This window comes from Antechinus flavipes, chromosome 2 (genome assembly GCF_016432865.1).
Source record: "Antechinus flavipes isolate AdamAnt ecotype Samford, QLD, Australia chromosome 2, AdamAnt_v2, whole genome shotgun sequence".
NCBI classification, from domain to species: domain Eukaryota; kingdom Metazoa; phylum Chordata; class Mammalia; order Dasyuromorphia; family Dasyuridae; genus Antechinus; species Antechinus flavipes.
The window spans coordinates 292,543,486-292,568,221 of NC_067399.1; the positions used below are offsets into that span (position 1 = coordinate 292,543,486).

A 24,736-nucleotide genomic window follows, 5' to 3' on the forward strand; every position below is an offset into this window, starting at 1 on the left:
GTACCTATTCCATACTGCACACTGTAATAAAAGATGGTGATACAAGAAAAAAAAAAAAACCCTACCTTCAAGGAGCTTATAATCTTGTGGGAAAGACAATATACAAAAGAAAGATGAAAGCAAAGAGGAACACAAGAAGGGTACCTGTGGAGTGAGAAATCAGTAAATTAAATTGATGATAAAATACAGAATTTAAATACCACATAACTACTTTAGGAAATGAAATACTCTTTGGAATCTTCTTTTAATGACAATAATTGTGGAGAATTGTCCCTGTACTATTTGATAATAGTATACCAGGCAACTTTAATGATCTGTAATCTCATTAGTGTGGTTAATCTTTCTGTCAATGCTGACAACAATCCTTCTGTGCCTTAATATCTAGGTAGTCTTCATAAGACATTGTAATTGTAAACATTTATTACGTGTTGATCAACATTTTATAGATAAATCTTTATACATTTGGGCTGGTCTTCCAAAGAAGCTTATGGAGTCCATTATTAGTCCTGTTTCCAGATACCTTTTCAATTTGGTAGGACCTGCCACAACTTGTAATCAGCTGCCATGGCTTTCAAGAACATGGGATCACTTCCATGCCATGATGAAGGTATCAGAGAAGGATTTTAGCTAAGCCGATATCTTTAGGAACATTTAATACCAAAGGAAAACTTAAATGAGTCTGCTTATAAGAAAAATATTAGAGGACTATGGGTTTTACACAAGCATTTAGGGATAAGGTAGTTAAAAGAGTTTGATTACATGGTTATATTAACTAGATTCTAGCATCTATTCCTTATTTCCATCATTAGATCTGAATGCCTCACCTGCTTTAGAAAAATATAATTGTAAGTTCTGAGAAAGAAGGATCATATCTAAAGTATGAAAGCTATGGTAGGTTTCAATTATGACTTCATCGAAAAGGTTTGCCACTATCTCAAAAGTGTTAGCTCCATCATATGAAATCCAGACCTAGAGAGAAGAGATAATAGCAAATGAAGAACTATTGTTTTCTGTATTGAGTAATATTTTATTACAAAGGTATTACAAAATGCAATCCAATTATACAAATAATTATCAAGTTCCTACTTTGTAAAAAAAACAAAAACAAAACTATTAGGTGCATATCAGTTGATGGTATGCACCAGCACCAAAAATTTCTCATCAATAGCTCCCTGCACTGATGAAAATGGATTTCTGCTTCAAATAAGACAGACAACAAGGACATACAGACAAAAATGATAGTCCTGCCACCAGATTGCTTAGCAGAGAATACACCACATAGCCAGAGAAGCAAATGGCTAATTTGAAAAAGGTGTAAGAGCCCCAACAAATGGAAAAGTCAGAGAAAGTGTCGTAGAAAAATCTGAAACTTGAAGATGAGTATTCTGCGAGATATGGGAAGAAAGGAATACATTATAGGTATAGAAGATAGTCTTTGAAAATATTCTACAAAGTTACAAAGTGCTAGGCAAAACTTTAAACTTTTTTATTTGGTTGAGCTATTATTCTACAGGCTCATTTTTCAGTGGAATTGGAAAATGATAACATGATAACATATTGAACTCCCCGGATTTTGTTTTTCCCAAATATTCTATGCTATATTTTTATTCACCTACAAGTTTTCCAATAGAAGAAGCCATATTACATCCACAGAGCATCTGGCCATTTAATAAATGTTACTGTGGTAGTGAAATATTTGCTCATTGGTAAATTTTAATTACGGAAATGTAATTCTGACCTCTAAGTCAGAAGGGAAATGGGATGAACATTTTATGCATAAAATTTTGAATGTAAAGTCACTAGTTAGAAATATATGTTAATGTCAGGCTTAATCCCAAGTTAATCATAGTTACATTTCCTTTTTAAACTTAAAACATAGCAGAATCAAGAGGAAGAAATAAAAGCTAATAACTGACAAGCTTCCCCCAAAACCTCTCCTACCGAAAAATAATAACAACAACTATTGTTGGTGCTGAGTCATGTTTGACTCTTCATGAATCCAGGGACCATATCATATTAGGCCCTTCTATCTTTCACTATACCCCAAAGTTAGTCTAAGGTTCATGTCAGTTGTTTTCATGACACTATTTATCTCATCCTCTGCCATTTCTTTTTTCTTTTACCTTCAATTTTTCCCAAAATCAGGGTTTACTCCAATGAGTCCTGTTTCCCACTATGTGGCCAAAGTATTTAAGTTTCAACTTCAGTATTTGATTCTTTAATGAATAGTCTGAATTAATTTAAGTTAGATGCTGTAATTCATGCTCAGAGAGGACCAAAATGATATCACTATGTCCAGGTCATGGTGTAGTATGTCTGACTGTGGCTGATCAGACCAATACAAGCTGAAAAGGCTCTACCTCAGGACATGCACAAAAATACCCCATATGAATATTTGCAGTGAAATTCTCTGAAATTTGCTTGTCTCACATTTCTTTTGAGCTACTACAATTCTGCTTTGCCCATAAAGTATGGGGCCTTCTTTAATGTGGGCTCACCATGCTGGGCAGTCCTGAGCTAGTCTCTCCCATGGTCTCACAATCAATTATAAAGTTCTTCAGAAAGATCTTAAGAGTATCCTTTAATTTTTTTTTAAATATTGACTGATTCGGTTCCCTTTCTGAGTACCACAATCAAAAGGATCAATTCTACAGCACTCAACTTTTCTTAGAGTTCAGTTCTGATTCATCCAGTCTGTCATCTTACATGTTGTATTCTGCATATAGGTTAAATAAGGTGACAATATATAACCTTGTTGTACTTATTTTTCCATTCTTAAACCAACCAGCCATTCCATGTTCAGTCCAAACAAACCATTGTTTCTTGACCCACATACAGGTTCCTAAAGATACCCATAATATGATCTAGTATTCTTTTAGAGATTAGCCACATTTTGTTGTGATACACACAGCAAAAGTTTAATTTAGTTAATATGGGAAAACTAGATGTCATAAACTCCCTTGCTTTCTCCATAATCCAGAGAATGCTGACAATTTGGTCTCTTGTTCCTCTGCCCCTTCAAAAACCAGCCTGGTCTTCTAGTATGAAGTATTTCCTTGATATCTCTAATTTTCTTGAAGAGATCTTTCTTATTTTATTATTTTCTTTTACTTCTTTGCATTATTCATTTAAGGAAATTTCCTGTCCTTCCTTGTTATTCTCTATAATTCTGTATTCAGTTAAGTATTATCTTTCGCTGTCTCCTTTACCTTTCACTTTCTTCTTTCCTCAGCTATCTCAAAGGTCTCATCAGACAGCCATTTTGTTTTCTTGCTCTTCTTTTTCTTTGGATTTTTTTTGTTGTTGTTGCCTCCTGTACAATAGTTCCTTGGACACTGTCTACCAGATCTAATCCTCAAAATCTATTTACTTCCACTTCATAAGGGATGTTATTTAGGTTATTCCTTTAAGGCCTGATGGTTTTCCCTACTTTGTTCATTTAAGTCTGAATGTTGCAATAAAAAGCTCATGATCTGAAGCCATACTCAACTCCAGGTCTTGTTATAACTGACCATGATGAACTTCACCTTATGCTACAAAGTATATAATCAATCTGGGTTTGAAGGTGGTGATGTCCATGTATAAAATTGCCTTTGGGATTATTGGAAAAGAGTACTATGAGGACTGGACTTCTGTGAATAATAAGCAATGAATCATCTTAATCATCTCATGTTCATCTCCAGGCAACCATAAAATATCACCACAAGGTAATTCCTGGAGCAGTGGAAGCACCAAGAAAATGGGACAAAACAATCTGTTAGCTCAGGAAATTTGGATGATCAGAAGGAGAAGTCTCTCATTCAGATAAAGGAAAGGCAATACAGGAAGCTTTTCAGCACACAGGCAGCAAGTCCTATCTCAGAAAACCAGCAGGAGATCTTGAGCCCCAGTGATGGAGCAGGCAGCTACCAACAGCAAGATCCCCTAAGAGCCCTGGCCCAGCCAGGGGGACTCCAGCTCCAGGAACCACTATGTGCTTCAGGGTAGCCTCAGAATAAGCAGTTTGTCTGTCCTCCAGAGGTCATATGCTATATGGCTATGGCACAGCCTCAGGAAGGCCAGAATTCTCCAGCAGCAGGATCTCTGCTGCTTGGGTATGGCCTCAGGTGTCCCCTGGAGGCCAAAGAATCACTACCTTGGCACAATTCTGAACAGGCAGGCATACTTTACCTGGCAGATGTTCTCCAGCTTTTAGACCACCATGTGCTTCTCTGCAGCCCCAGGAAAATATTGAACCTCAGCACATACCATATAGCACCACAAGGACCCAAACTCAGCACCAAGGAAGCTGACAGAAGCTTATGGCTTTCAGCAGTGCCAGCAACTGCTAACTCCAACCCCCTGATGCAGCCCCAGACACAAGGGTCTGCCTTAGGGCAACATCAGGGGAGCACCAGATAAACATTCAGGGTCTAGCACAAGAAGATAGACAGTACTTTCACCCTAGGAATACAGCTCAAATTTAAAAGAAACAGGAGCTGGGGGGGAGAGAAGAAGATGAGCAAAAAACAACTAAAACAAACTGACAACAGAAAGTTATTATAGTGACAGGGAAGGCCAACAGAAACTCAGAAGAGGATCAGAACACCTGTGGGCAAAATATCAGAAAAATAAGGAGTGGAGGATAGTTCAAATAGGAGCTTAAAATCACATAAGAGAGAGTAGGGAAAAGAAATGAGAGTGATGCAAGAGAAGTATGAAAAATTAATTAACTGCTTGGAAAATTGCTCAAAAAATTGAGTTGACCAAATACAATACCAAATCCACTGAAAAAAAAAACAACTCCTTAAAGAGTGCAATTGGCCAAATAGAAAAAAGTATAAAAGTTGATTGGAAGAAAACAATAGTTTAAAAGTTAGAAATGGGTAAATGGAAGATGATACCTCTATGAGACATCAATAATCAATAAAATTTAAAAGAATGAAAAAAAAAGAAAAATTGGGAGCTGTTGGAATACACTGGAGCCACCTGACAGTGGCTGCTGGAGATCCAACCCAGATCTGCGGATGGATCTCTTCTTGTGGGAGGATGATACAAGGAGACTGAGAGGCCATTGCTGTTCTCTGACCTCTCTGACTGAGATGCCGTGCATTATCTGACCTCTCTCTAAGGCAGGCACTGCCCTGGTTGAGAAGGAACATATTTGGTGAGTGCAAAAGCAGTGGGGCAGGGAAACTGCTGACTGTAGATACTTACAGAAGGATAGAGTTCTTGGTTTGGGGTTCCAGGATAAGAGTGGAGAACTGAAGGAAGAAGACCTGAAACTAAAAGCACCATCACCCTCACCCCAGAATTAGAGGTGAAAGGCACCCAAGCATGGACAGTTACTATGGGAATAGAGTCTACTCTAGTATAGACTTTTGCCTAGATAAATCAAATTAATATCCATGACGCAAATCTTACTGCATTCCAATGCATCTTTCTTTCATTTTCCAAAGTGATTTTCCTAAAGTTCAGGTTTGACCATATCACCTTCTAGTCAGTGAATTTCAGATTCAGTGAATAAATCAATAAACTTGTATTGTGTCTGACACATGCCAGGTACTCTGCTAACTTCAGGGGGTATGTTGGAAAGAAATATAAGTTCTAACATCAGGAACCTTAAAATCTAATGATGGAACACAACAACTACCAAAAAAAAAAGAAGAAGAAGAAAGAAAGAAACTGAAAAGCAGAAGGTGGAAGGATAAAAAGGTAACAGGTACAGGGCAGGATGGGAATGCAGTTCAAAGTGAGTGCAGTCACTCAAAGAATTGATGGACTTGGGATCCTCTTTACATTGAGACTCTAAGAAGAATTCTTTGTTTTCCACCAACCAAACTCCAAAAAGATTGATAGAGGGTACTGAGAGTGTTGATGAGGTGTGAATTCTTTCCAAGAACAAATATGAAGTCCTCCATTTGGCATTTAAAGACATTCATGAAATAGTCCCCTCTTAATTTTCCAATTTTCTAAGACTTTGCTATTCTTTCCACACTCTAGGATCTGCCTCTGCATTACTTTTCCAAATTTAGGGTTTGTTTTGCTTACAATTAGTCCCTTCCGAAAGTTCTTCCTTCTTATATTTCATTTTCCCTTTTTTCTGTATCCCTGATGTATTTAATATATTTCTATACCAAACTGTGTATGTATGTGGGGGTGTTCTGCTTTCTTTTAATTAGTTTAGATATAAGTGAAATTCAAGTGACAATTGATGCTCCCACTCCTTCTACATTTGTATGGAGTTCTACTTGTGCAATTAAATCATGTGTATTAACAAGTTTCTCCTTCTTTTCTCCAATTTTCTTTTAATGTATCCTTCCTCTCTTTTTCCTCTTAAAAAATTAGTTTATTGATATCTTCTGTTTCTTACATCACAGCAATTGCCCCAAGTATCTCTTCCTCACTCCCTACCAGAGAGCTATTTTATATGGCAAGCAGTATTTTTATAGAGGGAAATGAAATCAGCACAAGTAAATAATACATTTAGAAAGTTCAAAAATATATTCAATGTACACAAATAACATGTGCAAAGATCCACACCCTGTATATCTTCCACATTCATGAACAAGGGCTGAAAATATCCTCTCACATCTTTTCACTCAAGTCCTGTTTCATCTTTTTAATTTTGTTATATTTAATTTTGATTTTTTTTTAGTTTGTAGTTATTCTTTCCATTTATATCATCATAGTTGCTGTATATATTGCTTTCTTGGTTGTGCCTGCATCACCATCAGTTCATATAAATCTTTCATTGCTTTTCTTTATCCATAATTTACATCACTTCTTACAACATAGTGAAATCCATTATATTAATGTACCGTAATTCCTTTTTACATTCCCCAATTGATGGACATCTATGATATTTCCAATTCTTAATTATCACAAAAAAGGACTACTAAAAATCTTTCGGAGTTAATAGGGACTTACTTCTTATCAATGATTCTGTATTTCCAGCAGTAGTTTTTCTTGCCTGTCAACTGAGTCTTTGGTTCTATGACCATTTTAATCACTTCATTTGCATAAGTCCAGATTGCTCATAATTCTATCACCAATGTACTAGTTTGCCTTACCCTGCAATGTAGACTAGTGCCATTTTTATCACTTTTACCAATTTGCAAGGTGTGAGGTAAAATCTCAGAGCTGTTTTTATTTGCATTTCTCTTACTATTTGGAGCTTTCTTTTATATAATTCTGAATACTTTGTAGTTTCTTTTTTGAAAACTATTTGTTCATATCTTTCAATCAATATATTGGAAAATGACTACTAGTATATACACATATACACATTGATGTATATTATACATATGTATGTATACACAAATATATATACACATATACATGCAGACATAAGTTTCTATATCTTGGATATCAAACTTTGATCAGAAAAATTTGATTAAAAAAATCCCCCCCCATTTAATCAATTCCTTTCTTATCCTAGGTGCTTTAATTTCTGCAAAGTGATCAAGTTTCACTTCAAAGTTTCAAGTGATCAAAGTTATATATTTTATCTTTTGTAATTGTCTCTTTTTTGTTAAAAATATCTCTCTTACAAAAAGATGTAAGAGATAAATGATCTGCTTCTGTTCTCATTTTTTATAGTATAATCTTTAATAATATCATGTGGCAATGTGGTGTGAAACATTGGTCTAAGTTTAGCTTCTGCTAGACTACTTTCCAGTTTTCTCAGAAGTTTAAATGAAATACAGAATTTTGCCTGGTAATTTATGTTTTCCACTTTATCACACACTGTTATTAAGTTCTATTGTTTCTGAATCTCCCTTTTCTCCCTCATCCTATCCTTCTATTATTTAACCAATACCAGATAGTTGAAAACTGCTGCTATACAGTTTGCAGTTTGGAAATACTATTCCCCAATCCCCTTCATCTTCAATTTTTAAAAATCTTTCATTAAGGGACCTTTTTAAAATAAAGTTTTCGTGATAATGTGGTCAGTAAAAAATATCATGTTTAATTGTTCTGTTTTTAGGTTTTATGATTTTTTATGTAAAAATGCTATGCAATGCTGAGAGAAGTGTGATTCTTTCTATTTTTATCAATTATTCATCAGAAATCTAGGATATCTAATTTTCTAAAATTCTATTTAGGTATGTGATTACTTGCTTAGTTAGATTTTTCTAGGGTTTAAATAAAGGGATGCTTGAAATCCCTTACTATTATAGCTTTAATGTCTACCTATTTCTATGATTTTATGAAATTTTCCTATGAGTATTTGCTATTTAGTTCATACATATTTAGGACTGATATTACCGTGTCTATAGTGCCTCTAAGTATAATGTAGTTTTCCTTATCTCTTTTAATAATAATAATAATAATTATTATTATTATTATTATTATTATTTCTGCAGCAGGATGAAGGCAGCCAAAACAGGAGAACAATTTATACAATGAACACAAAGTGCTACACACATGTAAAGCAATGACACTCAAAAGTTTTATAGTTTCAGAATTCAATATCACCAACTGACCACTGCCTACATGGTAGGCATTCAAACAATATAGTTGAAGCAACAAGGCACCCTGATGATGAAAAAGGGAATGACACACATCACACAAATCAAGTTACTGCTACCACATTCTCTCAGGTGCTGATGGAGACAGCCCAAGACCCTCAACCAAATTGCCCACTAGATGACTAATCCTGCTTCTATCTCATCATTGAAGTACTATAGTAGTTCCTGTGAAGAGAGGGGCCAAATATCCCCAACAACTATAGACCAACTACAACTCACAGGACAGGACACCCAGCCTGCTGAAGCAATGAGGTACTCTGATGGTGAGTAATAGATAGTAATAGATAAGATGCCATATCATGCCATGTTTTTTCTGAGCTAGATAACAGTTTATTAACAATGACATATAGCTATTAATAGTGTGTGTCAGACTGGCCTTCTCTGTCAGGACAGCAATTACAATTTCATGAGGGAAGAGGGAAATCCTCTTTATTGAGACAAGAAAAGAGGAGTTCTAAGTGGTTGAAAAATGTCACAATTGGCTACAGCTGGGAAAGGTGGGTTGGCTTTCAGTGTACTGGATGATCACACCATTCCAAAAATTAAGAAATGTCTAGTGTTTTACAGATTTCAGCTGCATCTAGTAATTTTGAATAAAAAAATCAGAATCACTGCAATTAGGACCACCCAGTTAGTGCTTTCTTTGGATTTGAACCATTATTAATTTCTGGAGAGAAAAAGGCAGAATTCTCCCTTCTGAAAGGGCTTGACATAAACTGCTTTCTTTTTATAGGTAAACAAAACAGATGTCTCTGGGGCTAGATGAAAGGGAATAAAATCATTCAAACATGCCTTTAACTTGAACTAGAAGAAACCACATTTTTAGCTTAACTGAGAAATGGAACTTAACAAAATAGGGAATAGGATCAATTACAGAGTAGAAGCAGAATTTTAATTTCCTCATTGGCATGTGTTTCACAATTCAAACCACCAACCACTACCACCTCCCCTCAGAGCCAAGTGGAGACAGCCCAGGGCCCTAAGCACAAAAACCCTAAGAATAACATTACCCCCTCAGATCACCAAACTTGCTTCTAACCTGATCTCACAGCCAACACTGAAATGGTGCTTACTTTTTTCACCAACACCAACTCTTGACTCTTATCAACTGGGACCAATAAATAAGTAGTTAAGTCCAAGAACCTCTAAGAATGGCAATGCTCTCCAGATTACCAGTTGATTTCAACCCCATGCAATTATCATCTTGGGAAAAAATCCCCTGGAGCTTAAATTGCTTGTGCAGTTCTAAAAGCCACTGCCTTTTCAACAATCACAGCCTGGCCAACAGCCTGACAAGTGAAGAATCAAAAGAACAAAGTTTATGACAGCAAAATTCTTGACATTGCCAAATGATATAAAACAAAAAGCAAATATGAAGTTATCAGTGAAAATTAAAATAAAGAAGATCTATTACTATATGCTTTGGCCATTCATCTTAACTTTAACACATATTCATTAGACAAGAAAATTAGATGGCTACATACCTGGCTTCCATAAACATATAGAAAATGAGTCCCAGGATGAAAAGCCATTCCCATAGTGGTATGAAAATCAGAAGGAAAAAAAAAAGTTGGAAATACCAGTTCAGGCTTTGGAGACTTATTTATAAATTTCCTCACAACAACATAAGAATGAACCTAAAAAACAAAACAAAAAAGGAAAAATCATGGAGATTTTAATCATTTTGATTCATTTTCAACATATTTTCAATAGAATATCTTAGTATGCCCTGGAGGTTATCATAGGTTCTTAAAAAGCTATGGTGGCAGAATATAACCTCTAGCAAATTTCTATCAATTTTGAAGATTTTAAATAGTAGCCACTATGTCCATCATCCAAATATGTGTAATGAGGCTCATCTATGTCTGTGAGATCAACCATTAAGCCAGAAATTGTTTTTCTTTAGATGTACAATTTATGAAACCATTCCCTAATGCACAAAGATGTTGCAAAATCAGAGGAATAACATGGCAGATTATATTTGGATTTCATGAAGCTATTTGACAGTTTTCCATTTCCTTACGGACAAGACAGAAAGCTGTGGACTAAATTATAGTGTATTCAGATAGATTTGGAATCAATGAATTTCCCAGCAGTTAGTACAAATTCTGGCACATTGTTGTTCAGCTATTCAGTTGTGATTGATTTTTTGTGGCCCCATAGACTTGTCCATGAGGTTTTCTTTACAAAGATAACTGCAGGTTATAATTTCCTGCAGAAAAAAAACTGCAGTATTTCTCCTGTGTTTTCCCATTTTACAGATGAGGAATTGAGGAAAATGGGGTTGTATCTTGCCCACTTTCTTAATAGCTCTATGTATCATTGTTAATGAAGCCAGATCTTAACTCAGATTTTCCCAACTCCAGGCCTAGTGTTCTCTCTTCTGCACTACCTAGGTGCCTGGCACACAGAAGATGTTTAATAAATATTGATTGAAATGGTATAACATGCATGAGACAAGAAATTCATGATACATACAAAAGATGAGAAGAATTAGAAAATAACATGATGACTGATGATAATATACTGTAGTACTCATAGATTAGTTTCTTCAATGAAAATATGTACTAGTTTCAGGTAGATGGTGATCAGGTGGTGATATGTTATATCCACTTTATTTTTGCCTAACTACTTTCTGATTATGAGTCACTCTAAATTTAGCTAGAATTTTCCTTTAATGACGCATACACACAATTTATTGCTATGCTCCTTTTGAGTTTGGTAACGCCAGCTCAGGCATGTGCTCTGCCATCATACATAGCTTTTGAGGTGGCAAGTTTAGTGTAAAGCCATAATGAGGCACAAATGGAATTCAAGTGAAGAGATAATGGTAATAACACAGACCTGAAAATATCCTATAGTATTCCTCTAATAAACCGAACTGGAACCAGAGCACAGTCACAGTCAAAGCCTATCATTATCCTATCCAGGAATAGCATACATAGATTAATAAGAACATTTTTAATATATGTCATCATCCCAAGTCATCATCATCTCCAAGTTATATGGAACATAAATAACATTTTTCAAATACAGAGCAAAAGAGATCAACATCATGGAGGAATGAATTATTGGTAAGGATCTGTTCAAAAAGCTTATATTATAATGATTCTATTAACCTATAAAAGATAGTAATTTTATCCACTCATGTAACAATCCATACAATTTTAAATATTAAAAAATAATAGCAGGATAGTAGCTTGTCTCCACATGATTTCAATCTGAACAAAAATAAGAAGAATGAGGTTGTGGTGATGAAGAGAAGGGAAAGGGAACTTTTTGTAGGATAATAAATAATGATTATAATTATGTAGTTGAGTCATTGCAGTTATGTCCAACTCTCTGAGACCACATTTATGGTTTTCTTGGCAAATGTATTTTTTGTCATTTCCTTCTCCAGTTTGTTTTACATATAAGAAACTGAGACAAACAAGGTTAAGTGACTTGCCCAGTCTCATAGCTAGTCAGTTTCTGAGGCTGGATTTGAACTCAGAAAGATGATGCATTTTCCTAACGCCCAGCATACTATCTGCTGTGCCACCTTGCTATATAACAATTATCATCATCACCATTTAGTAATTGATTGACATTTAGAGAAGAATTTCTTACAATAAACTAATCTTAAGATTAAGGGTATAAATATTACTATTACCTTTTTTTTTAAACAACTGAGCTATCTGTGATTCAAAAAAGTTAAGTGTTTGCTTACAGTCATACAATGAAGAACTGAAGGAAATAAGATTCAAACCTTGATACCCTTGGTAGAACTACATAATGCTTTAAGTTTTACAGAATATTTTCTTAATAAAAACTCTGTAAAGTAAATATTGCAAATTTGTTGTTCTTATTTTAAAGATGAGAAGTTTAAATTAAGAGAAGTAATGTGACTTTCCTGGGGTCACACAACTAGAGAATGCTAGAATTGTGATTCAAATTTAGGTATATCCTGGTTATAATTCCTGAATTATTTCCACTAAAATTTCATGAAGATGAATTAATATAAGGCTGAAGGGAAGTTTTATGGCAGAGTGTCTAAGGGAACTATCCTAGGACACTCATCAAATTGCAGTGACAGAAACTAGAAGCAATAAGTAATATGTTAGATGACAGTCAGAATCCCAAAGAAATCTCAAAAATAAATTTACTTAGGTGAAATTTTATATGGATGAAGAAAAAGTTCTCAATTTGACTTTTTAAAAATCAAATGACTATAACAATATAAATGAAAAGAACAACCACAACACAATCAAAAGTGAATGTCATATTACAAAAGGAAAAACATGGCCTCTAAAAAGTCATAAAAAAAAAGAAAAAAATAAAGGAGAGGCAGCTAGATGGTGCAGTAGATAAGAGCACCAGTCCTGAAGTCAAGAGAACCTGAGTTCAAATCTGACCTAGACCCTTAACACTTCCTAGCTGTGTGATCCTAGGCAAGTCACTTAACCCCAAATACCTCAGGAAAAAAAAAGAGGCATGAGAAAACATCCCCACCTCTTTCTTTGCAAAAAGAAGTCTCTTGGTATCATATGCACAGCTTTAGCTTAGGGGGAAAAAAAGAAAGCTTAATTGGGAAATGCCACTGTCCAAAAATATTTTAGAGTTGTCAAAAAGATTTGTTTTTCTTGGCCTTGGGGACCAAAAAATAGATCAATGTGTAGAAATTAAAAGGAGGCAGGTTGAGTTGTGATCTAAGAAAAAAATATTCCTGTGGTCCTGTGGTTCCTTGGATGACAGTGAATTCCAGCAAAAGTTGAATGAAACCTTGGCAAGGAAGATCTTTTTCTTCAGTCATTTCATGTGCGATTCTTCATAATCCCATTTGGGGTTTGTTTGTTTTTTAACTTTTTTTTCTGAGTCAATTGGAGTTGATTTCAGGGTCAGTGCTCTATCCACTGTGCCATCTAGCTGTCCCCATGTGGGGTTTTCTTGGCAAAGATACTGGAATGGTTTACCATTTCCTTCACCAGTTTATTTTACAGATGAAGAACATGAGGAAAACTGGGTAAAGTGACTTGCTTGGGATTACATAACTAATAAGTATATAAGATCAGATTAGAACTCAAGAAAAGGAGTCTTCCTGATCTCAGGTCCAGCATACTATTTACACACCAAGCAATTGCTCTAAGCATCATCTAACTGAATACAATTTTAGGAAAGGATTGAACTAGATGACTTCAAGTTCTAACTGATTCTAAATTTTTGATACTAGCTGAAGAATATCTAAAAATATAATGGGCATAGAATTATTCATCTTAACTTTCCAATTACAATTCAATTATGTAATATTGCCACCAAGCATAAACTTAAATTTGGATATGATTTTATGAATTTTCATTGCCAACAAAAAAAAAAGAAAAAAGAGAAGAAAATAAATCATCTTGAGATTACAAAACATACCTTCGTAGAAAAGAGGTAGATTCCAGTTTTCATTTCAACATCAACAACAAATGAAACCAGTCGAATATCACTTCTTTTCTTCCTTCTTTCTCTAGGATTGGGGATGCAACTTTTCCAGTCATCAAATGGAGCAAAACTATAGAAACAAGTAGCCACCTACAAAAAAGAAAAAAAGAAAATAGAAATAAAATTTAGAGTTACACTTCATATGATACACTATTTGACATCACTGTCTGTGAACTATAGTATTATTCTACTGGATCTTGGTTGGATATTGAAAACAAAGATTTGTAGAATTACTAAGCCAGTTTGCAAATATGAAGTAAGTCCAATGAGTGTTGCAGAGTATTTCACTCAGTAATGGAAAGTTTCATTTGGTAAGTGTTTTGTTAATATTGTGACATATTCTTAAGCTAGTGAAAATTGTTCATTGTTAGGAAGAAAGAATATAAGCTTTCTAATCAAGAAAACTGAAATTCATTTTCAATTATAAGACATATATTTTTTTAAACAACATTCACAACAAAAATTTTTACCTCCTTTTTAAGGCAATAGTTTACCTGACTCAAGGTCCTACTTCTTTCAAAAGTGATCGCAATGTAATCATCTGGAAAACAGACAATGACAAATCATAACTATAATCTACATTTCTAAAGGCTATAGGATTCAACTAATTAATATATCTGGCATTATAATTTTTTAGCTTCAAAACTATCTTACACTATTTACTTACTGATGAATATTATTTGAAATTTTAAAATTAAATTTTCCCAACTACCTCAAATATGGTAATACATCACTATTTTGAATTTATTTTTTATTTAAATTGTTAATATATTCAAATATATTAAAATAGCAATTTACCTTCAAAATCTTCTTTGTTAGCTAAACATATTTCAGTATACCATAGATTTGCATGAAGATAATCTGCCTATTGAAAATAAAAAAGAATATACATAGCAGCTATATCGATTTAGAAGAGGAAACTGCTACAATTATTAAAAATCCTCAAAAGATTTGCTGAAAAACTGGGATGGGCAGAGACCAAAGGAAAAAATATAGATTCTGGAAAAGATAAAATAAAAAGCTGGAGGTGAAAGAGGATAAATAAAATAAAAGATAAAATTAGTAAAACATTTCAGGAATGGCCCATGACTACACAACATTTTTTTGAGGCAACTAAAATCTATTGCTATTCCATGATTAACTGAAAACTGGCTAAACAGATATCTTTTTTTCCCTTTATATCTTTAAATTGTGAGCACCCCTATTCACATTCCTCAAATACAAGACACCTTTATGGGCCCTCAGTCCAGTTCAAAGTTAGTATCACTTTAAGATTCTATAAAAAGCTCCTTGAGAACAGTTTGTAAAATAACTTTTTTTTAGCTTCACCATAAATACTAATTACTTGGATTTCTATTACCTTTTGATGTATCTCACAATAACCCTTTTAGACATGGAGTGCAGTTATTATATTTCTTTTATATATGAGAAAAAAAGAATCTGAGAAAAGTTGATTTAAACATAGAGAGTGACATCCAAGGAAGTAGAAGCCAAGATGGCAAAGAAAAAGGAGGAAGGTGTTTAAAATCTCAGCAATTTTCCTTGAAACAACTTTAAATCAAGCCTCAAAACTGATTCTGGATTAACAGAACCCACAAAAGAACTACATGAAACAATTGTTCAGTCCAAGATAAATAATGCCAGGGAAAATCTGTCCCACTTACATAAAAGGGGAGCACAGCCCAACACAGGTAGTATCCAGGCAAGCCTAGACCTAGCACAGCAGTAACTTAAGACCCTCAGCTCAGCAGGTCAGCAGTAAAGACAAACAGTTATAAGGCCTCTACCCCCAGTACAGCAGGCCAAACACCAGCCTCAATCCCCCTCCATTTGCATCCCCAAAACAAGCTAGTTATCAGGTCTAGATCCTCCTGAACAACAGGCCAGTTGCCAGTTCCAGTGGCCTAGGTGAAGAAAATAAATGATCAGGCTCCTGGCCCTCAGAACAAGAAGCTTGGGACAGTGTCACCTATATCCCAGTAGAAGAGCTCATTTTTAAAAGTCACAAAATAGTTTGGGAAATGAACAGAAAAACAAAAAAGCCTGATCATAGAAAACAACCTAGCAATAGGTTTTTTTTTTTTTTTTGAGCATAGAAGATGACAAAAATGACAAAAAATGCAAAGCCTCAAAGAAAAATATGGGTTGGTCCCAGGTCCAAAAAGTCCTCCTGGAAGAACTAAAAAAAAAAAAATTAACTAAAATAAGAAGGTGGTAGAAAAAATGTGGAAGAAAAAATGTATGACTATGAGAGTCATGCAAAAGAATCATTACAAAAAAGTTTGAAAAGGTTTGGTAAAAGCAGCACAAAAATTCAGACAAAGATACATAAAGTCACCAAGAAAACTCATTAAAAATAGAATTGGACAAAAAAAAAGATACAAAAGTTCACTGAAAAAAAATAATCCCTTAAAAATTAGAATTGGGAAAAAGGAAGTTAATGACTATGAGGCATCAAGTGTCATCAAAAAAAAAATCAAAAGAATGAATAGAAGAAAATGTAAAATACCCTTTTGGAAAAACTTTTAACCTGGAGAATAAATCCAGGAGACATAATTTAAGAATTACTAACTATTTGAAAATTTTTATTTAAAAAAATTAATTTGGATAGCATTTTTTCAAAAAATATTATCAAGGAAGACTGCCTGATATCATAGAAGTAGAAAGAAACTGAAAGCGTCAACTGATCATCTCCTTAAAGAGAGTCCAAAATGAAACCTATCAGAAATATTATAGTCAAATTCCAGAACTCTCAGGTCAAGGAAAAATACTGCAAGCAGCCAGAAAGAAGCAATTCAAATTATCAAGAAATCAGTCAGGATTACACAAGATTTAATGGCTTCTATATTAAAGAATCAAAAGGCTTGCAATATGATATTCTAGAAGAAAAAGGAGCTGGGATTATAACCAAAAATCAACTATACAACAAAAATGAACATAATTTTACAGGGTAAAAATGGACATTAAATGAAATGGGACTTTTGTTTGTTTTGCTGAGGTTTTGCACCAACCAATTGAGGTTGGTGATTTGCCCAGAGTCACACACAGCTGGTAAGTGTTAAATGTCTGAGGCCAGATTTAAACTCAGGTCCTCCTGATTTCAGGGCTGGTTCTTTATCCACTACACCACCTAGCTGCCCAGAAATGGGAGGTTTTTTCCCTGCTGGAAAGACCATAGCTGAGAAAAAAAAATTTCTCTTCAAATACAAGAAAAGAAAAATTATAACTTATTCAATAATGTTATGCTGTTTATATCCCTACACAGGAAGATATTTGTAATTCTTAAGACCTGTATTAGTTGTAGTTTAGAGATTATATCAGCATAACACAAGATTTAACCATTTTGACATTAAAGGACTAGACATTTGGAAAGGCAAAAGAGCTAGAATTACAATCAAGAATTACCTAACCAGAAGAAATGAGTATAATTCTTCAGAGAAAAAAAAGTGGATATTCAATGAAATAAAAGACTTTCAAGAATTCCTAATGAAAGACCAGAGTTGAATAAAATATTTGAGTATCAAATACAAGATCCAAGAGAATGTGAAGTGCCCAGGTGAAGAGAAAAACAAGGCAGCCAAAATAATGAAGTTTTAAGAGCATTTATTACTGGCCAGGACTGATCCCCCAACACCAAGACTGGAGGGGTCAGTAATGAGTGGCCTCAGGACCATATATTTATAGAAAGAAGAGAGAGACATCAAAATGTTTCTTGATACATTTGTCATAATAAAGGAATTTCTATTCTAAACAGGAGGCAAAAAGTTATCACTCTAAGGGGGGTCATTCTCAGGCAAAGCAAGCAATATTTCTTTAAGCTTATCAGGTTGTCAAGGTGTCAGGTCTCTCAGGATAGTACATCTGCGTTGTTAAAAATACCATGTTCAGTAGGGAATGAAGAACTAGTAATAAACTTCTAACTACAAAGATTCAAGATTATGTTTCTCACAGTCCCATTTGGGGTGCTTTTCCACTTCAAATGTGAGAAATGGGTTTTGATTTCTGACATAAATAAGACATGAACATGAAAGAGATTTTACAGTGAAATAGTGGGGAAAAAAACACATGAACTTTAATCTCTTCATATTTGGCTCATGGAGGAAACAAGGTACACATTCAGTTGAGGGTAGAAATCTATTTTATCGAAAAATTAAGTAGGAAGGGATAAGACACAGGGGTCCTCAAACTTTTTAAACAGGGGGCCAGTTCACTTGTCCCTCAGACTGTTGGAGGGCCAGACTATAGTAAAAACAAAAACTTTGTTTTGTGGGCCTTTAAATAAAGAAACTTCATAGCCCTGGGTGAGGGAGATAATCATCCTCAGCTGCCACATCTGACCCATGGGCCGTAGTTTGAGGACCCCTGGATAAGAGAATAAGACGAGGATAAGAAAAGGGGAAGTTGATAGAAGGGAGAGCACATTGTGGGAAGTAAAAGTCAAAAGCAAAATATGTTAGAATGGACAAAGGAAAGGAAAAGTAGGATAAATGGAGAAATTAGGATGGAGGGAAATGTATAGTTAATAATAAAAATTGTGGGGAAATTTTTTACAGCAAGTACCTTTGATAAAGATCTTATTTCTCAAATATATAAACAATTGAATCAAATTTATAGAAATAAAAACCATTCATTACCCAATTGATAAATGGTCAAAGGATATAGACAGTTTTCAATCAAAGTAATCAATGCTAGTTTAATTAAATGAAAAAATGCTTTAGATCACTATAGATTGGATAAATTCAAATTAAAATAACTCTGAAATGATGAGCAGGCTGATTTCAGAAAAACCTGAAAAGACTTTCATGAATTGATGTTAAGTTAGCAGAACCAAGAGAACATTGTTCACAGCAACAACAAAATTGTGTGAGGATCAACTGTAATGGATTTGGTTCTTCTCAGAAATGTATTGATCCAAGACATTTCCAAATAGACTTGTGATGGAAAATACTAACTGCATTCAGAGAGAGATTTATGGAAATAGAATATAGATCAAAGCATAGTAGTTTCACTTTTTCTTTGTTCGTTTTTTTCTTTCTCCTGTTTTTTTTTTCTTTTTGTTCTGACTCTTCTTGTACAACATAAGAAATGTGGAAATATGTTTAAAAGGATTCTACATGTTTATAACTTACAATGCTTGCTGCCTTGGAGGGGGAGGAGGTAAGGGAGGAAGAGAGAAAAAATGTAAACCACAAAATTTTACAAGAATGAATGTTAAAAACTATCTTTACAAGTGTTTGGAAAAATGAAATACTATTGATTGAAAATAAAATAATTCTGAAATTCATAGAGTTATTAGATTGGCTAATATGACAGAAGTTCAACATGAAAAATGTTAGAGATGGGAGGAAATTAAGATACTAATGTACTATTGGCAAAATTTGGAGCTATTGAAGCAACTTGGAACTATTCCCAAAGGGCTATAAAACCATGAATACTCTTTAATTAAGCAATATCATTATTAGGGTATCTATTCCAGAGATAACACAAAAGAAAAAAGGACTTATATGTACAAAAATATTTATAGCAGATTTTTTTTATTAGTGGTATAGAACTGGAAATTAAGGGGATACCTATCAATTGGGAAATGGCAGAACAAGTTGTTTATATGATTGCAATGGAATACCTTTATGCTATGAGAAGATGAGCAGGATGCTCCCAGAAAAATCTGAAAAGACTTAACCTAGACTGATACAAAATGAATCAGGAGAACAATGTATTCTATGACAATCAACTGGGAATGGCTTGGCTATTCTCAGCAATGTAATTGTACAAGACATTGGACTTATGATGAAAAGTGCTATACATATCCAGAGAAATAATTGGGGAGTCTGAATGCATTTTGAAGCATACTTTTGCTTTACTTTATTTTCCTTGGGGCTTTTTGTATATTTTTTCTTCACTGCATGATTGACATAGAAATGTGTTTTGAAAGACCATAAATGTATAACCTTTGAGAAACTGCTAATCTTTTCCCTGGGTGAGAGGGAAAAGGAGGAAGAAAATCTGGAACATAAAATTTGAAAAAAACAAAATTAAAATTGGTTCTTTACATGTAATTGAAGAAAATAAAATATTTAATTTTTAAATGTCAAATAAAAGCTTTATTTTAAAAAAGAAAGAAAGGCATATCTATTAGCACAGTTAGAAAGAGTGTACATAGAGAGTATGGGTATAAGCTAACTTTGATGGCAAAACATAAAAAATTTAAAGAATAAGAAAGAATTGCACTGGGAGAAAAGAGAAGGGAGATGCAGAATGAGGAGAATTAATATCTCATGAAGTGCTGTGTAAAACTTTTTACAGCAGAAAAAAAGAAGGGGATTAATCATTTATGACCCCTTACTCTCATTAGATGTGACTCCAAAAGGTAATAACATACAAACTCAATTGGATATAGAAATTTATCTAACCCAATAGAAAAGTAGGAAAGGGTGGGGGGAAGAGAAAAGAAGGAAAGCTTTGATAAAATAAGAACTTATAAAGGGGAAGCAAAGGAATGAGGAGGATAAAAGGAAGAGAATCAGAAATATTGATGAGAAAACTAGGAGGGTGGGAAATACACAGTTAGTAATAATAATTGTGAATGTGAATGTGGTAGACTCTCATAAAACACAAGCAGATAGCAGAATAAATCAAAACCAGAATCCTACAATTAGTTATTTACAAAAAACACATTTTGAAGCAGAGACAAACACAGTGAAAGTAACAGGTAAAGCAGAATCTATTATGCTTTAACTGAAGTTTAAAAAAAAAAAAAGAAAGAAAGAAAAACAACCAAGGATGGCAATCATCATCCCCAACAAAGCAAAACAAAGCAAAACCAACAAAAGCAAGAGAATTAAAAGAGAAAAGACAGGAAACCACATCAAGTCAAAATATTACAGAGATAATGAAATAACAAAAATGCTAAATATATATATCAAGTTGTTAGAATTCTTACAAGGTGCTAAGTCACTGGAATTGATAGACAATAATTATCTAATTTTGCATGGTTCAGTATGATTTATCTGATCCTACAAGGAGATGTTATGGGCCAGAACTTGAAACAAGGTACTAAGTGGATTGATGAGATAATGATTCTCTAACTGACATGTACTTAGTACTTACTATAATTCCACAAGATTCACACCTTTAAGAGAGTATATATATGGAGGAGCTCTCAGGGCCAAAGAGGAAAAGCCTACTGAAGGACAAGCTCACTAAAGGACAAGCCCACTAAAGGAGAAGCCCACTCTCGGAGGCAGAGACAGATTCATTCCATTTTCCACCTTTGTGCTGGCTGGAGGCTGAAATACAAACCTTCGGATTTGGAGACTTTTGGAGGGAGCTAGAGACAGAAGCTGGCAGAGGCAAAGGACTAGCGGCAAGATCCAGAAAGCCTCCAGAAAACTAGCCAAGCCCCAAGTGAAGGAGATAACATTTTGATGGAAACAATAAAGGATTTGGACTTTAATCACTGCCTGCATTTGGGGTGATTACTCTGAACTGAAACTAAGGCTGCCAGTAGCCCCCCAGGAAACCTGCTCCCAAACAATATTATATTTTAGAGAACATTACACCAAGTGACATAGAATCCAAATTCCTAAAGGAGAAATTAAATGAGTTATAGGAGTTAAGAGAAAGTAAAACTTTACTACTATGAGGACCTCAAATAAGATAAATTTAATCACAAAATAAACAAGAAAGAAGTTAAGGAGGTGCGTAGAATTTTAGAGAAATTAGATTATGATGAACCTTTGGAGAAAACTGAATGAGGATAGAAAGGAATATGTCTTTTTATTAGTTTTATATGCTACCTACACAAAAACTGACCCTATATTATTAGGGCATAAAAACTTCACAATCAAATGCTGAAATGCAGAAATATCAAATGCATCCTTTTCAGGTCATGATGCAGTAAAAATTACATATAATAACAGGCCATGCAAAGATAAATTCAAAATTCATTGGAAATGAAACAATCTAATCATAAAGAATGAATGGATCAAAAAATAAATCATAGAAAGAATTAATAATTTTATCAAAGACAGTGATAATAATGAGACAACATCATAAAATTTACAGATGAACAAAACAGGTTTTTTTTTTAAATATCTCTAAATTCTTTTTTTTTAATAACTTTTTACTGACAGAACCTATGCCAGGATAATTTTTTACAGCATTATCCCTTGCACTCACTTCTGTTCCGATTTTTCCCCTCCCTCCCTCCACCACCTCCTCCAGATGGCAAGCAGTCCTAAGCCATGTTAAATAGGTTACAGTATATCCTAGATATAATATATGTGTGCAGAACCGAACAGTTTTCTTGTTGCACAGGGAGAATTGGATTTAGAAGGTATAAATAACCCGGAAAGAAAAACAAAAATGCAAGCAGTTCATTCATTTCCCAGTGTTCTTTCTTTGGGTGTAGCTGCTTCTGTCCATCTTTGATCAATTGAAACTGAATTAGCTCTCTTTATCGAAGAGATCCACTTCCATCAGAATACATCCTCAAACAGTATCGTTGTTGAGGTATATAATGATCTCCTGGTTCTGCTCATTTCACTCAGCATCAGTTCATGTAAGTCTCTCCAAGCCTCTCTGTATTCATCCTGCTGGACATTTCTTACAGAAAAATAATATTTCATAACGTTCATATACCACAATTTGCCCAACCATTCTCCAATTGATGGGTATCCATTTATTTTCCAGCTTCTAGCCACTACAAACAGGGCTGCCACAAACATTTTGGCACATACAGGTCCCTTTCCCTTCTTTAGTATCTCTTTGGGGTATAAGCCCAGTAGAAACACTGCTGGATCAAAGGGTATGCATAGTTTGATAACTTTTTGAGCATAGTTCCAAATTGCTCTCCAGAATGACTGGATGTGTTCACAATTCCACCAACAATGCATCAGTGTCCCTGTTTTCCCACATCTCCTCCAGCATTCCTCATTATCTTTCCCTGTCATTCTAGCCAATCTGACAGGTGTGTAGTGGTATCTCAGAGTTGTCTTAATTTGCAGTTCTCTGATTAGATGATTTGGAGCATATTTTCATATGTATATAAATAGTTTCAATTTCTTCATCTGAGAATTGTCTGTTCATATCCTTTGACCATTTATCAATTGGAGAACGGCTTGATTTCTTATAAATTAGAGTCAATTCTCTATATATTTTGGAAATGAGGTCTTTATCAGAACCTTTAACTGTAAAAATGTTTTCCCAGTTTATTATTTCCCTTCTAATCTTGTCTGTATTTGTTTTGTTTGTACAAAAACGTTTCAATTTGATATAATCAAAATTTTCTATTTTGTAGTCAATAATGATCGCTAGTTCTTCGTTGGTCATAAATTCCTCCCTCTTCCACAGGTCTGAGAGGTAAACTATTCTATGCTTTTCCAATTTATTTATAGGCTCATTCTTCATGCCTAGGTCATGAACCCATTTTGACCTTATCTTGGTGTACGGTGTTAAGTGTGGGTCAATGGCTAGTTTCTGCCATACTAATTTCCAATTTTCCCAGCAATTTTTGTCAAATAATGCATTCTTATCCCAAAAAACTGGGATCTTTGGGTTTGTCAAACACTATATTATTAAAGTTATTGGCTGTTTTGTCCTTTGAACCTAACCTATTCCATTAAATATCTCTAAATTCTTATGTGAATAAAATAAAGAGCACATCAATGAATTGAGTATACAATTAAACAAGCTAGAAAAAGAACTAAGTGAAAATCCCTAATTAACAGAAAATTGGAAATCCTGAAAATTAAAGGATTATTAAAACTTTAAATAAGAAAATCACTGAACTAATAAATATAACTAAGAGCTGGGGGTTTTTTTTGGGGGGAAGGGGAGAAGCAATAAAATAAAACATTGGCTAATTTGATTTTTAAAAAAGAAATAAGAAAAACAAATTAAACCTATCAAAAATGGTGAATTCACCACTAATGATGAGAAAATTAAAGCAATAATTAAGAGCTATTTTGCCCAATTGTCTGCCAATAAATCTAACAAACTGAGCAAAATCAATGAATATTTACAAATATATTTATTTTGCAGATAAACAGAAGTAGAATACTAAAATAAAACCATATTTTAAAAATGATTTTAACAAGCCATTATTGGCTTGTTAAGAAAAACTCACCAGGACCAGATGGATTTACTAGTAACTTCTAAAAACTTATAAAGAAAAATCAATTCCAATACTACAAAAATTATTTGGAAAAATTGTCAAAGAAGTCCTGCCAAATTTCTTTTATGACACAAAGATGGTACTCATATTTAAACTGAGAACAGCCAAAACAGAGAAAGAAAATTATATATCAATTTCCCTAATGAATATTAAAGCAAAAATTTTAAATAAAATATTGTCAAGATTATAGCAACATATCACCAGGATAATACACAATGCCCAAGGGGAAATTGTACCAAGAATGCATTCCTAATTCAATATTAGAAAAAAAAAATAGAACATGACAATAAAAAAATAAAGAAATCACATAATTATCTCAATAAATACAAAAAAAGCTTTTGACAAAATGTAACACTCATTCCTATTAAAAACACTAGGGCACGTAAGAATAAATGGAGTTTTCCTTACAATGATAAACAGTATCTATCTAAAACCCTCAGCAAACATTATCTGTAATGGAGAAAAGCTAGAAGCCTTCCCAATGAGATTAGGGTTTGTGAAGCAAGGCTGCCCAACCACTATTATTCAATATTGTCATGGAAATGTTAGTTTTAGCAATGAAAAAAGAAAAATAAATTAAAGTAAT

At 34.0% G+C, this 24,736-nt stretch overlaps 1 pseudogene; it reads left to right on the forward strand.

Annotated features, from left to right (window-relative positions):
• Positions 1–564: 564 nt before the first annotated feature.
• LOC127546650 (60S ribosomal protein L24-like) overlaps positions 565–24,736 on the forward strand; it is a 50,520-nt pseudogene continuing 26,348 nt past the window's right edge.